The sequence below is a fragment of the Atta colombica genome, unplaced genomic scaffold (genome assembly GCF_001594045.1).
Source record: "Atta colombica isolate Treedump-2 unplaced genomic scaffold, Acol1.0 scaffold105, whole genome shotgun sequence".
In the NCBI taxonomy this organism is placed as follows: domain Eukaryota; kingdom Metazoa; phylum Arthropoda; class Insecta; order Hymenoptera; family Formicidae; genus Atta; species Atta colombica.
The window spans coordinates 4,206,436-4,224,967 of NW_017259190.1; the positions used below are offsets into that span (position 1 = coordinate 4,206,436).

General features: G+C 37.7%; 1 long non-coding RNA gene across 4 annotated transcripts in view; it reads left to right on the top strand.

The window, feature by feature from the left end:
• The first annotated feature begins 355 nt into the window (after positions 1-355).
• The window catches only part of LOC108690420, an 18,571-nt gene continuing 394 nt past the window's right edge, over positions 356-18,532 (top strand). The window contains exons 1-2 of one of the 4 annotated variants that reach the window (XR_001931886.1): positions 356-1,231; positions 2,354-2,791. This is a non-coding gene — a long non-coding RNA (uncharacterized LOC108690420). Of the gene's footprint in view, positions 1,232-1,253; positions 1,553-1,644; positions 2,283-2,353; positions 2,792-18,532 lie in introns of those variants that run through there. The other 3 variants (XR_001931887.1, XR_001931885.1, XR_001931888.1) reach the window with 3 other exon arrangements.

An 18,532-nucleotide genomic window follows, 5' to 3' on the forward strand; every position in this document is an offset into this window, starting at 1 on the left:
TTCCAAGTAAAAACGATCTGTTTTCGGACAGAGTTCAATAAGACTCTCTCAGAGGAGAGCGAGCGTAATGAATGTCTTCCCTCTCTCCCTCCCTCCCAACCCTCTTGGTCGTTCCGTTCGCTCACCGCATCTCCCCCCAACGGCAATCCACCGCCGCCGCGGCGCTCCGCGCGTTTCGCACTACTGCCAACTGCAGCACATCGAAACTCGCCGGCGTGGCCGCGTCACCAGTCCTTCTCTCGCGTCTCGTTTCGTTGTAATCGTGCGCTCGTTGAATCAGCCATCTTCGTCGTGTCAACAACACGAGCATTCGTTTCCTCTCGCTCGCGTTCGACGTTGACCGAAGCGACGCCGAGTCTCGCGCGTGTGTTGAGTGGCGGCAACGCAGACAGGCGCGGCCGCCGGAGCCCCATCGTTCGGTGCAGCCGATGGCAGCGCCGCTTATCGGCGACTACCCTCAGTTTCGGGCAAGATGGGCGCACCTCGCCGGGCAGTAGCTTAGTCTCTACCTACAAGACAACACACACATTAAATGTTTCCTATAGTAACAATTAACCAATTGTACATTAATCTTATTTAAGGGAAACACACGGAGGAGAGAGAGAGAGAGAGAGAGAGAAAGAAAGACACTCCAAACGCTCCGTACTACACGTTCTACACGCAAGTTCTATTTTTGTAATAACGCGCCGTAAATTAAAAAGTAAGTGTGTGCTCTCACCCCGCGAGGCACGCGGTGTAATTTGTATAACCGTTGAGATAGAAAAGGAAAGAGCCGTTTTATCGTGAAAGAGGTAGCGAAATTCGAGATAGAGATTCGTGGTGCGCGGGAAAACGAGAGACGAAGACGGAGGAAGAACTGAAGAGGTGAACGAGGAGGAAGAGCGTGGCAGAGGAGTATTAGAGAAAAAAAAGGAGCGGCCGTTGTGTATGTGTATGTATGTGTGTGGTGCACGTGTGTGAAGCAACGGCTAGTAGTTTAGCTGGATGATTGTCGTGACGACGACGGCAACGGCAACGTCGACGTCAGCGCCGAGAGTGAACGAGGAGGTCGCCCCACTGATTTCTCCACGGGAAAGGAGCCATTAGGAGAGAAATTCGGAGGATCGTCTCGTCGACGATCTACAACGGTTTCGTGCCGACGCGACGCCGCCTTGGAGGTTCGGCGATAGTAGTCAGTAGCGGCCGGGCAGCGGTGGCAACCGTAACCGCAACGGCATCGCGCTTGAAACGAGTAAGCGCGTAAGCGGCGGTCGATCTACACTCGGTGCAGTTTTTACGGTCGGTCGCGCGGCGCCGCCGTTAGTCGTATCTCTCCGTTTCACGGCGCGGTGCGGTGCGGCGCAACGCGGCGCAGCATCGGGAGCTCTTTTTCACTCTCTTTTCTTCTCTCTCTTTCTTTTCCTCTTCGGGGAAACCCTCATCGAGTGTGCAGTGCGTGCATGCTGGTGCATGCGTGGCGTGTATTCGTCCGTTTGATCGTTCATTTCGTATCGTGTATAGAGTAACGAGAGGAAAATCAAAGACGGCGTCTTCGTCGAGTACGTGGAAAAAGGTGCACAAGCGGCGAGAGTGTACGGCACGACCGACCGACCGACCGACAGACCAACCGACTAACCGGCCGCCGGTGCGTGCCGTGCGGTAATTTAAAAGCGTTACAAGTGTGATGAAAAGTGTGCTCCACGACACACCCTCTTGACATCCGTCGTCGCTCGCATCGCCATCGGCTCGGCAGCGGCCTCTTTCTCTTGTATCCCCTTTCCCCTCCTCTCTTTCTCTCTCTTTCCTTTCTCTCCCTCTCGTTATTCTATCTCGCTTCTTCCTCCATAATTTATAGAATCGCCAACGTATATCTCTCTCTTTCTATCCTTCCCCTCTCTCGCATTCTTCGTCTCTAACCGTGCACACGTTTGCTCTTTCTCTATTCGACGACGTAAAGTGATTTATCATCACGTCGGATTTCGTGACGACGACGACGACGACGACGACAATAATAACGACGGTGACTAGGCCGTTAAAGCTAGAGGTACGATACAGTACGGTACAGCACGGTACGATCAGTCCCTACCCTCTCCACCCCCCTCCTACGCTGCCATTGGGCCATCCCTTGTCGCTGCACGCCGAGCAAGCAGCAGCGTCTCGCCCGGTATTCTTATACTACGTCGTCGGCCTTATACACGTATATTTCCTTTCTTTCTCTCACTCTTCGTTTTGCTTCGGTTTCCACTGAGCGGCCAATCGAAAGAGTGCACGAATTTGCGTTTTGGTCATCTGTCTGTCTGTCTGTACGTGCCGTGCCGTGTCGTCGTGTCGTGTTGTGCGAGTGCGCTACAGTGTGTAATTTTTCTCTGCTCAGTTGTCCCATCAGTGCCGGCGGTGAGTGAGGAAACTCGTCGCGCGGTGTTGCAGTGCGGCAAGTGACAACGTCGTCGGCCGCGGAACGGCGAGAACGAGGAAACGCCGACGAACGAGTGGAAGAGGCGGAGGAGGAGGAGGAAGCGACGGCTGTGCGGGAGGTAAAAAAGGAGGAGGAGGAGGAGGAGGAGGTGAAGGAACCAGAGTGGCGGCGCGAAAGCGACCGGCGGCGACGGCTGACGGTGGTTTTTAGGCTGCGCACCGTCGCGCCGGCGTATTTTGTTATTGTTATTATTCTCATCGGCGGCTGTAGTAGCTTCTATCCTCCACCGGCGACGTGACGGATTCCTGTACTTCCTACTTCGGTAACAGCCACATTGCGACCATGTCTGTGAGAATGGAAAACGTGGCCGCGCGGAAGATCAATTATAAAATGATGGTAAGTATACGATTGTCCTCTGTGACACACACACACACACACACACACACACACACACACACACACACCGCACGCATACGCATACGCACACACAAATGCGCATACGCTCGTTCTCTTTATCTCTCTCTTCCTTGAACCCTCTCAGCCGATCGACGGCGACGACGGGTGCGCAGTGCGCGTGCAACTCGCCGCTTACTTCGCGCAGCTCTGTCGTGCGCGCGAGCGCGTGCTAACGTGGCGTGCGACGACGAACTCACGATGCCCTGTGTATTCGCGCTTTGTATCCCTCATCATCCTTCTCTCCTTTCTCGCCATTATCCGCCTCGTATTCCACAGTTTGTGCAATGGCTCGATATCTTTCTGCACATTTATTTGGATCTGTTCCCGAAAGACCTTTCCATACCCAAAAGGCTATGTTTCTTTGTAGAATGTATCGTCACAATTCTGGGAAAATGATACTTGCTTTATACGTTTACCTAATGGACTTCTGACCTCCAAGAAACGCGATATCGCGACTTATTGTCCAGTTACCTTGGCATTTGTTTTCATTTCTGCTTCTCGTTTCTATGAAAAGTATAAGAATATATATATTTTTTTTCCATTGAAGGTTTCTTATATACGCGAAGCGTGGCAGGATGGAATCCGGGAACTTGACAAACGACTTCCAAATAAATTCGGAATGCAGAAGCATGGTATATTGTAGGCAAAGGAGTGCCTAACCTAACCTAACTTATCTTCTATTCTCTCGTTCCCCCTCCTCTTATCTCTTCCTTCTCCGATGATATGCTTTCTCAAAGTCTCGTTTCCGCACGCGGGCGCTTGCTCGTGTCTACCAGAGAATATCGGGAAACATTCGCGCGTGCGCGCGCGCGCACACGCGTAGTCGCGGAAAAGCCATAGTGAGTTTTAATCATGGGGGCGGTCAACGGGCGACGAGAGGACGGAGGGACGGCTTGCGGAACCGCCGCTGTAGTTTGACAGTTTGCCGCGGGGCGTCTGGCTGCTGCCCCACCCAGTCGTCTCTTTCTCTCTCTCTCTCTCTCTCCTTCCCTCTCTCTTTCTCCCCCGCCAGAACGTCCGTCCGTCTGTCCGTCCATCCATGCCTCTTTCGACCGTCTCACTATGTCTGCCGTAACCCTCCCCCCGTTGCTCTATACTATCCGCTTTGCGTTTTCTCTTTTTCTCTCCGCCGCGCTCCTCTTTCGCTCTCGCGAACACTCGATCCGTCCCGAGTTCCTTTCGGCCACATATTTTCCCTTTTTCTCGTAATCCTGCGAGTTAGCGCGGTTCTACACACTCGACAGACGGCTGATATATTATTCGTTCAGATATTTCATTTGGAGTATTTTATTTGTCTCAGCTTAATACATTATTTAGAATTTACGATAAATCTGTTTCAAGATAAACGAGTCTAGTATTTGTTTGTATCGTATTATATTGGCTAAGATTGCACACGAGTTCATTAAGCCTCACTAAATCAAAGTTTTCCAGTCTTTATCTTTTCTAAAAGTGACCAGAAATGGGAACATTTTTCTCTTCGACAAAAAGCATTCTATTTTTATTCCATTTTCTAAGTAGAATGATAAAAACTTTTAAATTCTACAATTAGCAAGCACGTTGTTATTATTGAAAATATGTCACTGATATAAATTGTGAAATGTTAAATGTACTATATAAGCAAAAACATTGACCTTTAAATCGAAATGTTTCTTATGAAGCAATGGATACAATAAAATATATGTTGGCATATTTTTATAGTATATCAATATATATTTTTGAGAATAATTAGTGTTATAAAATAACATAGGATATAAATAAATGTCTAACTTTATAAGCTGTACATTAATTAAAACTATTTTTATATTATACACTTCAGGAAAAATGTGTTAAACATCTTGAAGGGGTTTTAAGAAAATTAAAGATGTTTCTAGCTGGGAAAGTCGTCGAAAAACAGTTTTTCTTAAAAACATTTTTTTTATTTAAAAACATTTTATTTTAATAGGGCTCCAAATATTTCAAGGCTTTTAATTTGTAATGGCTAAAGCTTTGAATTTTTTTCTCTCGGAGAAACAAATATAATCTCACTATTAAACTATTCATTTTTGCGACGATTCAAGGACTAGTATAAGTTTAGCTAAATATATTTTTTTGTTTCTCACATTTTATGAATAAAAGTGAGAGATCGACAAAATGGAATTAGCAATGTGAAGTATAAGCGTTATGGTATTTAAAAAAATGCCGCCTGTAACATTCATGGCAAGGTAATTTCGCGAAGTGAGCGTTAGAACGAACTCGTTGAGAACAGAGCAAGGGGAGAGGGGACAGTCGGGGTCGAAAAAGATGTCTAGAAAGGCATGTGTCTCACTAGACGAGAGTAGGAATTCGGCGACGAATAGTACGGTGTTGCAAGTTGCAACGGCGTTCTCTCGGTTGTACAAGTTGCTAATTTTAGTTTGGAACCTGAGACGCCAAATGCTAGAAATTCAATGGGCATCCCACTGTCCCTTGCGGGGTCAGTAATTAATCCTTTAAAAACTCAGAAGTCGATCTCAAGAATTGGAGGAAAGTCAAAAGACTTTATCGTCTTAGTCTGAAAAGAAAAAAATTCTTTTATTCTTATTATCGATCAAATCTGACCGAAGAGAAAAATATACAACCTTATCGTTAATTTATTAGTAATCTATTTTAATTTTTGCAAAGACGTATTGATGATATTTTAAAGTGCATTATTATGCGTTTTTAATAATAGAGTATCGTGGAAATGGTACGCAAGATTTATCCTTGTTTAACTGTCGTCATCGTCGTCGGGAGAGAAGAGGTTATCGAGCACGATGAACGGGTTCAAGTTACTTTGCCGTGATCGTTGTCATCGAGAGGAGTCATTGTACAAAACAGCTGTTCATTTCTCGCGACGAGCACTGTCTCGATTGAGATTTCTTTTATGCACGTTTTCACCGCGGTGCGATAATTAGGCGATTCTTATACTGGGTGACTTGACGTTGCTTTTGAAGTACTTTGCGTACTAAATATTTCAACAGACCTGATTTAATTTTGCTAATTTGATTCTGCTTAATGAAGGTGCTTGCGAGATTTAGTTTTTAAATACATACGTAAACTCAGAAAACAGTAGTAGCAACTAAAGGTGACAATTAGGTAAGTTTTATATGTAGAATTAACGTAAATAATTTAATGAATTATTTTCTAATTATTGCAGACATATAATAATTTACTCAACTATGTGTATTAATTCTAGATATAAAACTTGCATAGTTGTTACCTTCATAGTCATATCACTGTCATTTTTTTCTGAGTGTAGATGAGTTTTGCATATTAATTAAAGCCAGTCCATGTATGTAAATAAGTAAATTCATAGCATATGTAATAAAAAAAAGTCGTAATTAAATTTGACGCAGAGGATCATTATTTATGATGCAATCGAGAGATTTTAATAATAATTTAACACTTAAAAAATAATCTATAATCAAGTAATATATGCATTTAGAAGTTAATCGTGAAATTGTAATGATGACGAAATAATTTTCCGTGAGAAATGCGAAAAAAACGCGTTGAGTAATTAAATCTTTTCGCACCTCGTTCGCTCGTAATTGGCTAGATCACGCATTAATTGCCGCGAGATAATATGCAATTAATGAGCATCGCATCACGATATCAGACATGCACCTTACACTTTGTAACGCGTACGCATACATGCATGTGCATAAACGTGCGAATGTTAAGGGCTCCGTGATACAAGATCTTATTGTATCTTTTTAATTCAACAATTCCGAGAATCAATTGTGTAACAATATTGTTGGCGTACAGGAGTATTGGATCCTGTATTTTATAAAGGAGAATAGGTTCTGCTTTAAAACATTTTAAACAGATAACATTAGTAAGACAAAGCAATATCAGAATTTAAAATTCCTGTCCATGAGATCATTTGATCAGTGGACTATACATCGTATACGAAGAAAAGAAGAAACGTTATCATTGTGAGTGCACTTTGCTTCTTCGAATTCACGGTAATCAATTGTCATCGGAATCATGTTGAGGTTCGAAGAATCGCCTGATAAGATCGATCGCATACCGGTATAAAAAAAAACCTGTCTTTTTATCGCTTTTTTTTTTTTTTTAAGACAGATAACCGTGTACCTATTTTGTTTGTGTCCTTATCGAAAGTGCAGATAATACAATCGCACTTTGACTAAATAAACTCGTGAGATAAAGAGAAAGCAAACGCGCGCGGATTTCCTTCGGGTTTGAAAGTCGCTTAACGACGAGCTAATGTCTTTCCAAGTTTACTCGTCGACACAACGGGACCGTTATCTCCTCAATTTTCCAATCTTCTCACAGCCTGTCGCGCGTCACTGTCGCTATGCGATATTTTTTTATCGTGTTCTAATACACAGTGATGATAAGTAATAATCGTACAGTTGCATTTAATGATTGGAAGTTTGTTTACCGCGAGAACATTTTTATAAAAGTTAACTTCTCTCGATTTCTAGATAATTTTCAAAAGTATTTATCTTATAATACAATTTTTTAATTGAAATTTTTTTAATGAGATGTTTTTATTAAATTATCTACATTTTTCCGCTATAATTATATACATATTTTTACATCTTTCCTGTTGCGTGAAATTTGAAAAGTGCTTTTTTTTTTCATTTCATCAAGTTCGATATTCCGCGAGATTTCCTAGTCGGACTGCAAACATCGAACGTGGAGAATCGTTCGTTATTTGTCGTTGTTTAAGCGTACGCATACAAATGCGTTCAGCGTGATTGATTCACACTTTGTTTTACTGTGGATTTTTTTGTCGAACTGCACAATCATGGCGTGACGAGCGATGAAACTGTCGGAGATAATCAAAGATGGTAGCCATCTTTTTGTACTTTAAACTCTGCTCATCAAATATTTAATCAAGATTTTCAAGAAGCGCTTCTTCAAGCAGGTCGATGCGCCGTTTAATCTGTATTCATCGCGTGTCACAATTCGATTGCACTTTGTAATCTGAAGTAATATGACAAAGATAGAACACATATGATATCGACTATATTTTCGTTACACGTGACGCGTGAATTGAAAAATCACACGTAGATGCGAAAAAGAATTGAATTTATATTTATTCTTAATTTATGAATATGAAATATATCCGTAATATCTCGCACATAAAGTGTGAAAATAATTCATGTAGAGATATCATTATTTTTCGATGCAGTTTTCTTAGATTACAAGAGATTCTCGGAAAAGCATTTCTTGTAACTATATCTTAGAATCTTTTGTTGGACTGTTCATAATGATTGATGAATTATTATTTCTTGACTATAGAAGTCTGTTCTAACATAAAATGGACTCCGATATTTCCTCGTTTTTTTTCCTGATAATATTTCATAATGTAAGATATTTTTATATAAGAAATTCATTTTAAAGAATTTATTGAATTTTAGTAAATTTTCATTAAAAAAAAAAAATCTGGGCTGTTTATATTGGTCCGTAATTATACCTTTTATCATTAAATGCATATACATCGATAAAGGTGAAGTGCGAATATACGGGTTTTCTCTTCATCGCGAAATGTATTGCTCCATATTTAAACATTATGAAATATTCAAATATTTAATATTCCTTCGATATTTCTTATTTTGTTTTTTATCTTTTTTGCATTTCTTCTAATAATTAGTATCAAATAAGTATTTTCGTAACGTTTATAAGATAATAAATGAGTAATACAGACTTCAGACCTCTCAAATGCTTATGTTGTTGACAGTTACGACGCATTCTAACTATTGCATCGAGTGAATGACACGGCGCGCACCGCAAAACTTCTCTTTTTCACTTTGTTTTTGTGGCGAACCGAAGTTTTTGCCGTGGGCACTGGAGCGAAAACAAAACCGAAGCCGTACCTCGGTTATCGAGTATCGTGACTTATACCTACGCCTATCTATTTCTTATTAGAATTTAACACCATCATGATTGAAGGCGATCGTTAAACTAATTCACATCAGTTCTAATCTCTTTTATATATAGAGAAACAAATGCAATAATTTCCTTATACTTTAATCGCTCTTACAGTACTTTGACATTAATTATTTGATTATAAATAATAAACTTAATTAATGAGTAACAAATGAATGAGATTAATAAAAAAAAAATTAATCGATATTCATCAATAAGTACATAATATTTAATAAGCGTTAACATGAGAGTAATAATAAATGAGCAAAAGATTGGAATAGCTTTTCAGCACATTTGACATTTTTGAAGGAACCATGGTTCCCAGGAAAGTCCTGTTGTCGCTGCGGAACGATCACGGATCGCATTAGTGTCATTATCATCTCACCCTCTTGCTGCCATTCCACACCCTATCGCGCTCGACCGGGGATTATTTCGAGACCGGAAGGTGCGCGAAAACGAGATTAACAAGATCGAAGAGGGATTTCCGGTGGAAAGAGAAGGAGAACTCGTTCTTTCGGCATCGCGCCGACCGCTGTGGTTAATCGATATCATCCTTTCTACGCCTATTCTGCACCCTACCGCACACTCTTCTGATGCAACCCCTTCACTATCCGCCATCCTTTTCTACATCTTAACAATATCTTATACTAGTCGACAGTGCCTCTCTCAATACCGTTTTTTCAATTTTTGGCAAACTCTTTCCGGTAGAATGCTGCGATCCGTCGATTTATAAAACTTAGGAAGAAAGAAAGTAAATCCTTGAAAAATACGTGCTTATGCATAATTGTGCAATTAGTGCCGGTCAATGTTACGGTGAACAAAGAAAGATCCTTTGCATAAAAACAAGATAATACATTTTTTTTTAAGTCTGTTTTTAGAGAAAAATTATTTTAAAGATGTTGAATGTCGCCAAGCATGCCTTAGTCATTTATAAAATATTTTTTCCTTGAGGAAAGTATTGATTAAATTGTTATAATACAAAAGGAAAAACGCTGGAAAAAAATTATAATTTTTTATAAAGATTTTTTTTCAGTGTTTTAAGATTATTTCTGTAATCTTAGTAGCGAGTGAATTTTTCTACCGTTTTCTACATAAGTATGAAATACAAATTGCCGTGCAATCTCGCAACTGAATCTTGAGATCTGCGCAAATGTGTGAGCACCTTTATCGTTTCCACCTGCATTGGCGGCCTCAGCGCCTCGTTTTCACCTCCTCGACGGTCGCCATTCACGAAGTTTACCGGCCGGCAGCACACGGTGCACAACGGTACCCGATGACGACGCCGGTTGCCGCCGTTGCCGGTGTCAAGGTCGTCCGTTCGTCCGTCTGCTCGTCTGTCCGATGCGCCGTGGCCTTTCTAACGTGCCGTGTCGTTGCTAAAACACTCGTGAAGAAAATCGAAGCTATCTAACCACACAATACGACGCTGTGACATTCGCCCGATTTCAAACAAGCAGGATATTTTGTTTATTCGATATTATTAATTATAGTTTATTAACTATTCAGGAGATTATGTTATTTATATTACTTGAGATATTTTGAAGAAGCTATGCAGAATGTATTTGCAAAACTGATAAGATATGTATTTCAAAATTTTCGTAAGATCTTTTTATTCATTCAGACAGGCTGTCCGAAATATTTACGTCAATAATACAAAAAAACATGAGAAAATATTGTGAGAAAGAATTATTTGAAGAAAGTGTTACGATTATCGTAATTTTATTATCAGAGTTTTGTCGATTTAAAAAAGAATTTTTTTTAATGGATGATGTTAATGTTGTATTTTGTAGAAAAAATGGATGGAATAACTGAAAGTGTTTTCAGTGTAATCTTTCGATAATGAGAACTACAATATTTGGGCTATAGAGTTTCTTTTTTGTGAAAATTGAGGAAAATTTCGCGTTGCGTCTCAGCTGGATAAGGATCCTCTCTTCGGTATTGTTGCGATTGAGACGATCTAGATCTGAAATTAGAGAGTGGGGGAGGGGAGAGAGAGGGAGGGAGAGAGAGAGAGAGAGGGGGGGGGGCCTCCGGCCTAGATACACGCAGTCAAGGTCCATCGTTTGTTTGTCTGCATGGCGTGCACCTTCGTTACATCATCTAATACGAAAAACAGCACTTTTTATCTCACTGCATGAGATGAAACTTGTCTATTGTAAAAAGAACAATTCTGTAGAACAATTCTGTATCCAATCATGTAGAAATATTTTGTGCTCTTTGCTACTTTCAATTGATATTATTACTCTGATATTGTCAAGGATTATTAAGGATTATTAAGAGAATTATTTCAAAATATATACTAAGTAATGTATTCTTTCGTACATCTAGAAATATTTTTTGAAAATCTTGTTAAATATTATATAAAAATATACACATATTTATATTGAGAATTTCACTCACAATATAATCATATGATTCATAACGCTGTAGTTGCATGATTCATTCGACAGAAAGTTGATTTTCCAAGTTTGGCTGTATAGATTATTAAGTATCAATCTAATTTGACATTGAAAGAAAATAAATTTTTTTTTAAATACTGAAAAATATGTAATGGACTAAAAAGTTTAGAAATAGATAGATCTCTCTTCAATTCTATATTTATTTATAGTAACAGAATTGTGCAAATAAATATATTATATAAAGATAATTATACATTACTCATAAAATGCACATAACCATAATTATCAGAATAATTGTTTATGCAAGATGCAAGATTATAAGCATATAAATTGAAGTTATTCATCATTGTGCGTATTTCGATAGCATATGTAAATAATAAAATGAGTAATTTAAATAAATATTGTAATTGTAAAATAAAATAAATTTTTTATAAAATAAATTTGTTACGGTCTTGTATAGATATAGATAAAATGTACGTTCAAAATCTAAAAAAATATTCACGGCATATCAATTGAGTTATCATGTTTGCCGCATTGTACTAATAACATTAGATCGTATGAGCTAATAAATTCGCATAGTCGCTACATGCTAATTCATGTAAATTATAGTAATGCAAGAAAAATTTATTTTTTGTCTTTCAGACTTTCTATCGAAGTTGATTTCATATGTATTTATGTAGGTATACTGCCCTGTATGCACATCGGAATGCTATAATTGGCCATTGATATGCAATACGAGCTCGAATTTTATTGTCTGCATTCCTGATGCAGAAATTTTATTTACTATATCGCTCATTAATTTATGATTGTTAAACAAAAAGTAATATTTTATACAAGAGAAACATTTTTTAATTGACAAAATATTTTATTTTTTGACGATGAATGTATTTTTACAACATCATTAATATTTTTATAGAAGAAAAATTATAGAAGAAAAGATTTAAAACTTGGAAAAAGTTAAATTAGAATAGCAAATTAGAATTGGATAAAAAACAAGACAAAGCAGATAATTAAATAATCTAATTTAAATGATAAAATGGCGAAAATTGTAATAGCAATGTAGATAATCGGTATTTATAATTAATAATAATGTGATTTTAATTATAAAAATGAAATAATTTTTTATCTAAATATGCCGGACCTGTTGTTTTCATATTCTATGTTTGCAAGTTTCGGATTTACAGTTCTCAAGCAGTGAGGAAAAAATAGATTGATCAACAATATGACGGAAGTAACGTATTACTTAACTAATGTGACAGGCTGATTGGTTATACTTACAAATTCGCACCATGGGGATTGTAGGGTTCAATTCATACAACCGTAACGTCGTTTGCATACTCACACAAAAATAGTGGTCCTTTTAGCCTACCTGATCTTTCTGGAATTGTTCCCAATGCTATTTTCGTAAATATTTTCTCTAACAAAAACTAAAAGATCTTCAAGCATATAAAGTGTTATAAAGCGCATTTATTATGATAAAGATACATTTATCAAATTTATCAGTTTATATATATTAATAAATTTAAAAATTTATAATTATATTAATATGTTAATATCAAGTTATAAATATATTACATCTATATTACACTAGTATCACGGTAATAATCAATAAAATTAAGTCAATTATTAATCAATTATAAATCAATGCATTTAGAGTGATGTTGACTCGATGAAATTGTCGATATTATAGGTTAGAAAGTTCTATTAAAATTAATTAAAATCTTGAGAGATATATTACCTAATTCTAAAGTAAACTTCATGGAAAGCTGTTATTTATCATCAATTTGCAAATTCGTTTATGTTTCGATATTTTTTTATAAGAAAAAGGCTTGTCAAATTGTTAAAATTAAAATCACAAATTTATGCGATCGCGTGCAGTATGAGAATCTTGAAAAATCTAAATGTTAAATTTATAGCAACCTTGATCCTCGATGTATCACTGAAATCCGAACTTGTAATCGTCTCGGTTTCAGCTACCGTGCAAAATCGACGAAAGCGCGTACTCAGTCGCATTACCCATATCTCTTCTCGCCAGCATTGTCCCCTGTGCGCTATAAGAAGACGGAAGCATGCGACCGCCGGCTAATAATATCCGTCACCAGCCTAAACTCGGATAAAGGGTGTCAAATCCGAGACGCCCAGGCAGTCAGCCGGTCATGTCCCTGTTTGTTTCCTTTTTTCTTTCCTTTCTTATGCTCCTTTCTATCAATGTAAATTAACTTTAATCTTGGTTTCGACTTGGTTTCGACTCATTCTTAGAATTAGAAAAAGATGAAGAGTTTATTGAACCGAGATTAAAATTAAACTACATTGTAGAAATGGGCATTAGACGAGCTTTTTTGAACTTATTAGAGAAGGTGTGTCGCTGCACTAAAGCAGTGTACGTATTAATTTCGTAAAATTCATAATTTATTATTGAAGTTTCAATCGAAATTTTGTACAAATTACCAATATACGTATGATTTTTTTTTTTTTTTTTTTTTTTCGTTTTTTTCGAACAGTTACTTTAGAATAATGACAAATTGACGGAACTCTAAGCGGATCTAAGTAATTTATAAGTGTAAACGCATTTTTATTGTACAAGTTAATTATTAATAAGCTATAGGTTTCCACTTTTCTATCATTACATAGGACATTTTATATTGAAAAAAACAATGCGCTTAATCTCGGTTCAACTCTTAATCTTTTTCTAATTCTTAGATCTAGAAAAATGAAAATTGATCCAGTCTTGAAAAAGAGTGAAAAAGAGTTCAATTTTCATTCTTTAAGAGTGAGACTTGATTCTTTAGAGTAAGGTTCATTCTAAAAAATAGATTTAGAAAAATAGAAGAAATTGAAATATTGTAGATACTAGTAGTAACTTGTTATTTGTTCATTGGTTCATTGCAAATGATATTTTTGTTGAAAGCTTTTTATCGACATTATCATCGTGAACTATTTTCAAGAGAAAAATTTTCTTAAGAATCATTCGAAGGAGTAATTGTTGTCCCCAATTCCGCCCAATTCTGTCGATCGATCGATCGTTACTTAGTCAATGTCGCATCCGCTTGCGTTCGTGTTACGCGTTGCGTTGTTCCTCCTCGTTCTTGCCTCGTTCTGCGAGTTGCGTATATGCGGCCAATGCAGCAGCCGCGCGCGCATTCATGCCACCGCTCACGTAGATAGTACGTGTCGTTCGAGAAACGCGGGCAACGTGCATAGCTTTCCTTCCCGTGGCGACGATGCACGCCGCTCCTCGTCGATGACGCGACGGATGCACCGACGCGGCGCCGCGACGCGACGCGACACTCGCTCGATTCGATTACGCCTCGAGCGGTGCGCCTTCGAGGACGGATGTTCGTACGCGTCCGTACGTGTCCGTGCGTATGTAAACGGCGATGAATTATAGCCATTTGCGAGAGTGCCTGATGCAGCCTGACGCGCGAGATGCAGCCCACTTTTGCCTCCTCAACCGACGAAGAATTAATTTTGACGATTCGAGCGCGAATGTCAAGTCTATACGTTAATTAAAATCGGAAGATAAATTACAATAAATTCATCATTGAGTTTATAATTTGACACGATTTTATTTCCATAATTTGATTTTGTTTTTTGCATGCATTCCGATACCTTTCGGCTTTCTCGAATTCAATTAAGGAAGGAAATCGGTACGCTCTGATACCGCGAATTGAATTGAATTCTTTTAAACGTTCAATCGTTTAGACGTACATTTTAACGTGCGTACGGCGTTGTTAGCTTAAGTTGCGGAAAAATGCAATTGATGCGACTGCACCACTCGTACATCTGCTTGTTGCCTGCGCGCGAAAGAGTTCCTTCTCGTACGCGCGAGTGCGCGCATACCGCGCATACCGTTTCTTCACCTTGATGGAATACGCGACGACACACCGGGTGTCCGCGATCCCCTTACGCGATATTTACAAGATTAATCTTTGCACTGGGAACGATATTATCGGAACGATATTTTTTTAGTAATTATAAATTACAATCGTAAGTGATACTTTAATGATGAAAACTACGAGCCGTTATTATAAAATATTTGTGAATTGTTTGAAGGCTTAAAAATATAAATAATATGGAGCGTACAGCACTAGATGTTTTTTAAAGGGAAGTCATATATTTAAAATTATCATCTAATAAAATAACGTAGATGTTTCGGTCAAGATTTGACCATCATCTGTACATAACAATATCAAGATGTTAAAGAAATACATAAAAATTAAATGATGAAAGCTAGTCAAAAAAGATGATAAAACAATTTTACAATCGTTATGGTACGAGTTAACAGAAGTTAACTCGTTAAGTTGAAGTCCAGAAATTGAAGTTGAACAATATTCAATCGCTTATGAAGTATTTTCTATTACATTAAGATTTCTTATTACAAGAAGCAAAGTGTGACTTCGTGTGAAAAATACGGAATTTTCAGATTCTATAAAATTTTTTACTACGTTATTACATGATAATTTTAAATATATGACTTCCGTTTAAAACATCTAGTGTTGTGGCTGTATGCTCCCTATTATTTATAATTAAAATATTGTTGAAATTATACGCGTGATATTCAATGGCAAAATGAAAAATTTTTTATGAAAAATTAACATACTTTTAGAAATTACTAAAAGTTATTTATTACTTATGAATATACATCTCCCGTCTTTTAATTAGAGATATACATAATTTGGATTTTATATGCAAATTTATAGTGTATACGGTATATTATATCTTGAATTGACGAAGAATCCAAATCGGCTGCAATTACCATCCGGTACAATCAGGCGACACGAGATGCGTGATGGGAATTTTTCTAAAGTAACAATAAAGAAAAACCGAAAACGTACATTCCGAGTTATCACGGGCGCGTGTCCGCCCGCTAATAGAGCGTGACGCGTCCAAGAGTAAGCGAGAGGCGTCCGTAGGTTTCTCCGGTATGTGGCGCATATCCTGGATCTATCCCTCTCGTCGTCCTTAGAAGAAAGCGCGCGAGATACACGCTGGCGAAGCGCATCCAATTAACGACTACGCTACGATAATGTATGCCGATTTGATAAAAACGCTCGCTCGCATTCTCGCATCTCACGGTATAACTGATGTATTATAAAATGGAAACGATATAGAGCAGCGGTATGTCGTTAGAATCCCCCCGCCCTCTTATCCAAGACATACCTCGGATCTGGTTGCTTACAAGTGCGATAACGAGAAGCAAGGTCAGCAGGCGACCCGAATTTTATTACAATACATGTACAGTCATTAAGAAACGTTATATCATCAAAGAAAAAACTGATTTATCTCGAGATAGAGGTGAAAAAAAAATTTGCATGATTTTTGCTGATTTTCCTGATTAATATTATTTTGTGATGCCACACACAAAAAAATAATAGGTTTTTTTTACTTTTTGGAGTAATCAAAAATTAAGTTCCTTTGAAGAAAACGTATTATTATAAAATTGATCGAGGAAGATTTATATTTTATATAGTAAGCACATTAAATTTGTTTTAATTTAATAATCTTGATTCAAGATTAAATTCACTAGGAATTTGATGCTTGGGATGAATTTACAGATTTGTAGATACATGAACTTTTTCGAAATATTTGATACACGTAATTATTACTTGCGATCAGTATGTATATTTTTTTGTATGGAAGCTTTAGCTGATAAACACTGATGAAGGTGATATAACATGTTGCACTAAGCGACGAAAATGTTCGGAAAGGAGAACTGAAGACTGGGCGAGATGAAGAAAGAATGAACGAGTAGAGTTTGCGTTAGAACGATGCGCGGGACAGACGAAGTGAACAGGAAGTGACATCCGGTCGGTCGATCAGTCGGTCGGTCGGCGGTCTATCTCTCTCTTTCTCTGACCGGATCATACAACATCGTGCATTTCGTCGTTGCTGAGGGCCGCGTCATGCCGTGTGACTGTTCGATGGTCGACCACAGTCGAATCATCCCGTTGTCTGATTTTATATCGCTCCGCCGATGCGTCACGAATTCTAACTATACATAGGGTGTCTCGAAGTGACACCCTATGTATAATTCGAATCATAGATTTTTAGCCATTGTGAATTGATATTTTTTTCCATGAAAATATCGAGCCATACCGTGATTCTTCGAGCAATTAATGACGCAGATCTGTTTAAGGAACAAACTTTGGAGGAATATAAATGAAATAACTTATTTTTTTTTTTTAGTCAATTTCATAAGATCTCGTTTTGATTTTTGATTTTTTTTTTTTGAAGGAGATATAGGTAACATTGAAAATATAAAAAAAGTTGCGTGATAAGTGATGGACTGGCAACAGTCGATAGATACGCGATTAATACTAGCGCACTTGAATGCTGTTAGAAAGCTACATCCCGATGCTCGTGAGAATGAAACATTCGAAGACGAAAAGACTGAAAGCGAGATAGAGAACGGCCGTTCTTTCTTGTTATCGGAAAGGCGTGACCGCGCGAGGTCACTGATAAACGATAACGGATAGAGTCTTTCTCTCTTCTTCTTATTGACGTGTGCGGGAAACTATGGAGCTGGCGAAACGCGATCGCTTTCTAAAATAGTATGCCGTTTCGTTCAAGAAAATCGATAGACGACTGATGCAATGGTTGCATCGATATTAAAGGTCCGGTCACTGCAGTCGCGATCAACTGTGATGTCAGAAGAGAAAAAAATTAAAAATTAAAAGCGAATTACCTTTTTTTTATTAATCGTATTTACGATTGTGAATTTATAAGTTCTAACTTTACATACTTTTTTTTTTCCATTTTCCAAATCAAGTTATACTTAAATCATTAGAGAATATTTTTATCTAAACGCTTCAGTTCTTTAATTGAAGGAAAAATTATAAAGAAATTTTGAATGTTAAGTACTATTTTTCCAGCAGTTTTAGATGAATATCAAGCGTTTCTATTATTTTTTGGCAATTGCTTCTTACGTTATTTTACCAACATAAAATAATATTATGCTCATTAAATTATTGTTCCTGATAATTGAGCATATAAAAACAGCGACAATTTTAAGATCGCTAAATTGAGATTGTCTTCCTTCATTTCTAGAGATAAATTAACGTAGCAACGATAATCGATCAACTTATTATGATAAGAACCCATTATTATCCAATTGTTGAAACTCAAACAAGAGAATTTGCTGATAAAAGCATTGACGTATAATACTTGATACTTGATGATCTTAATGAGTTATTTATCAAACAACGGCATTGCAACAGAACTGATACCATAGATTATATTTATATTTCCTTTTCCCTTTCAATCGTCAATTGTTATTAGAAAGCCAAGTTTTGTTCAAATAACTTCTTCGTTACTACTCTAAAAATAACTTTTTATAAAGCTGTATATTTTTATGCATAATTCATAACTATAAATATATATATATATA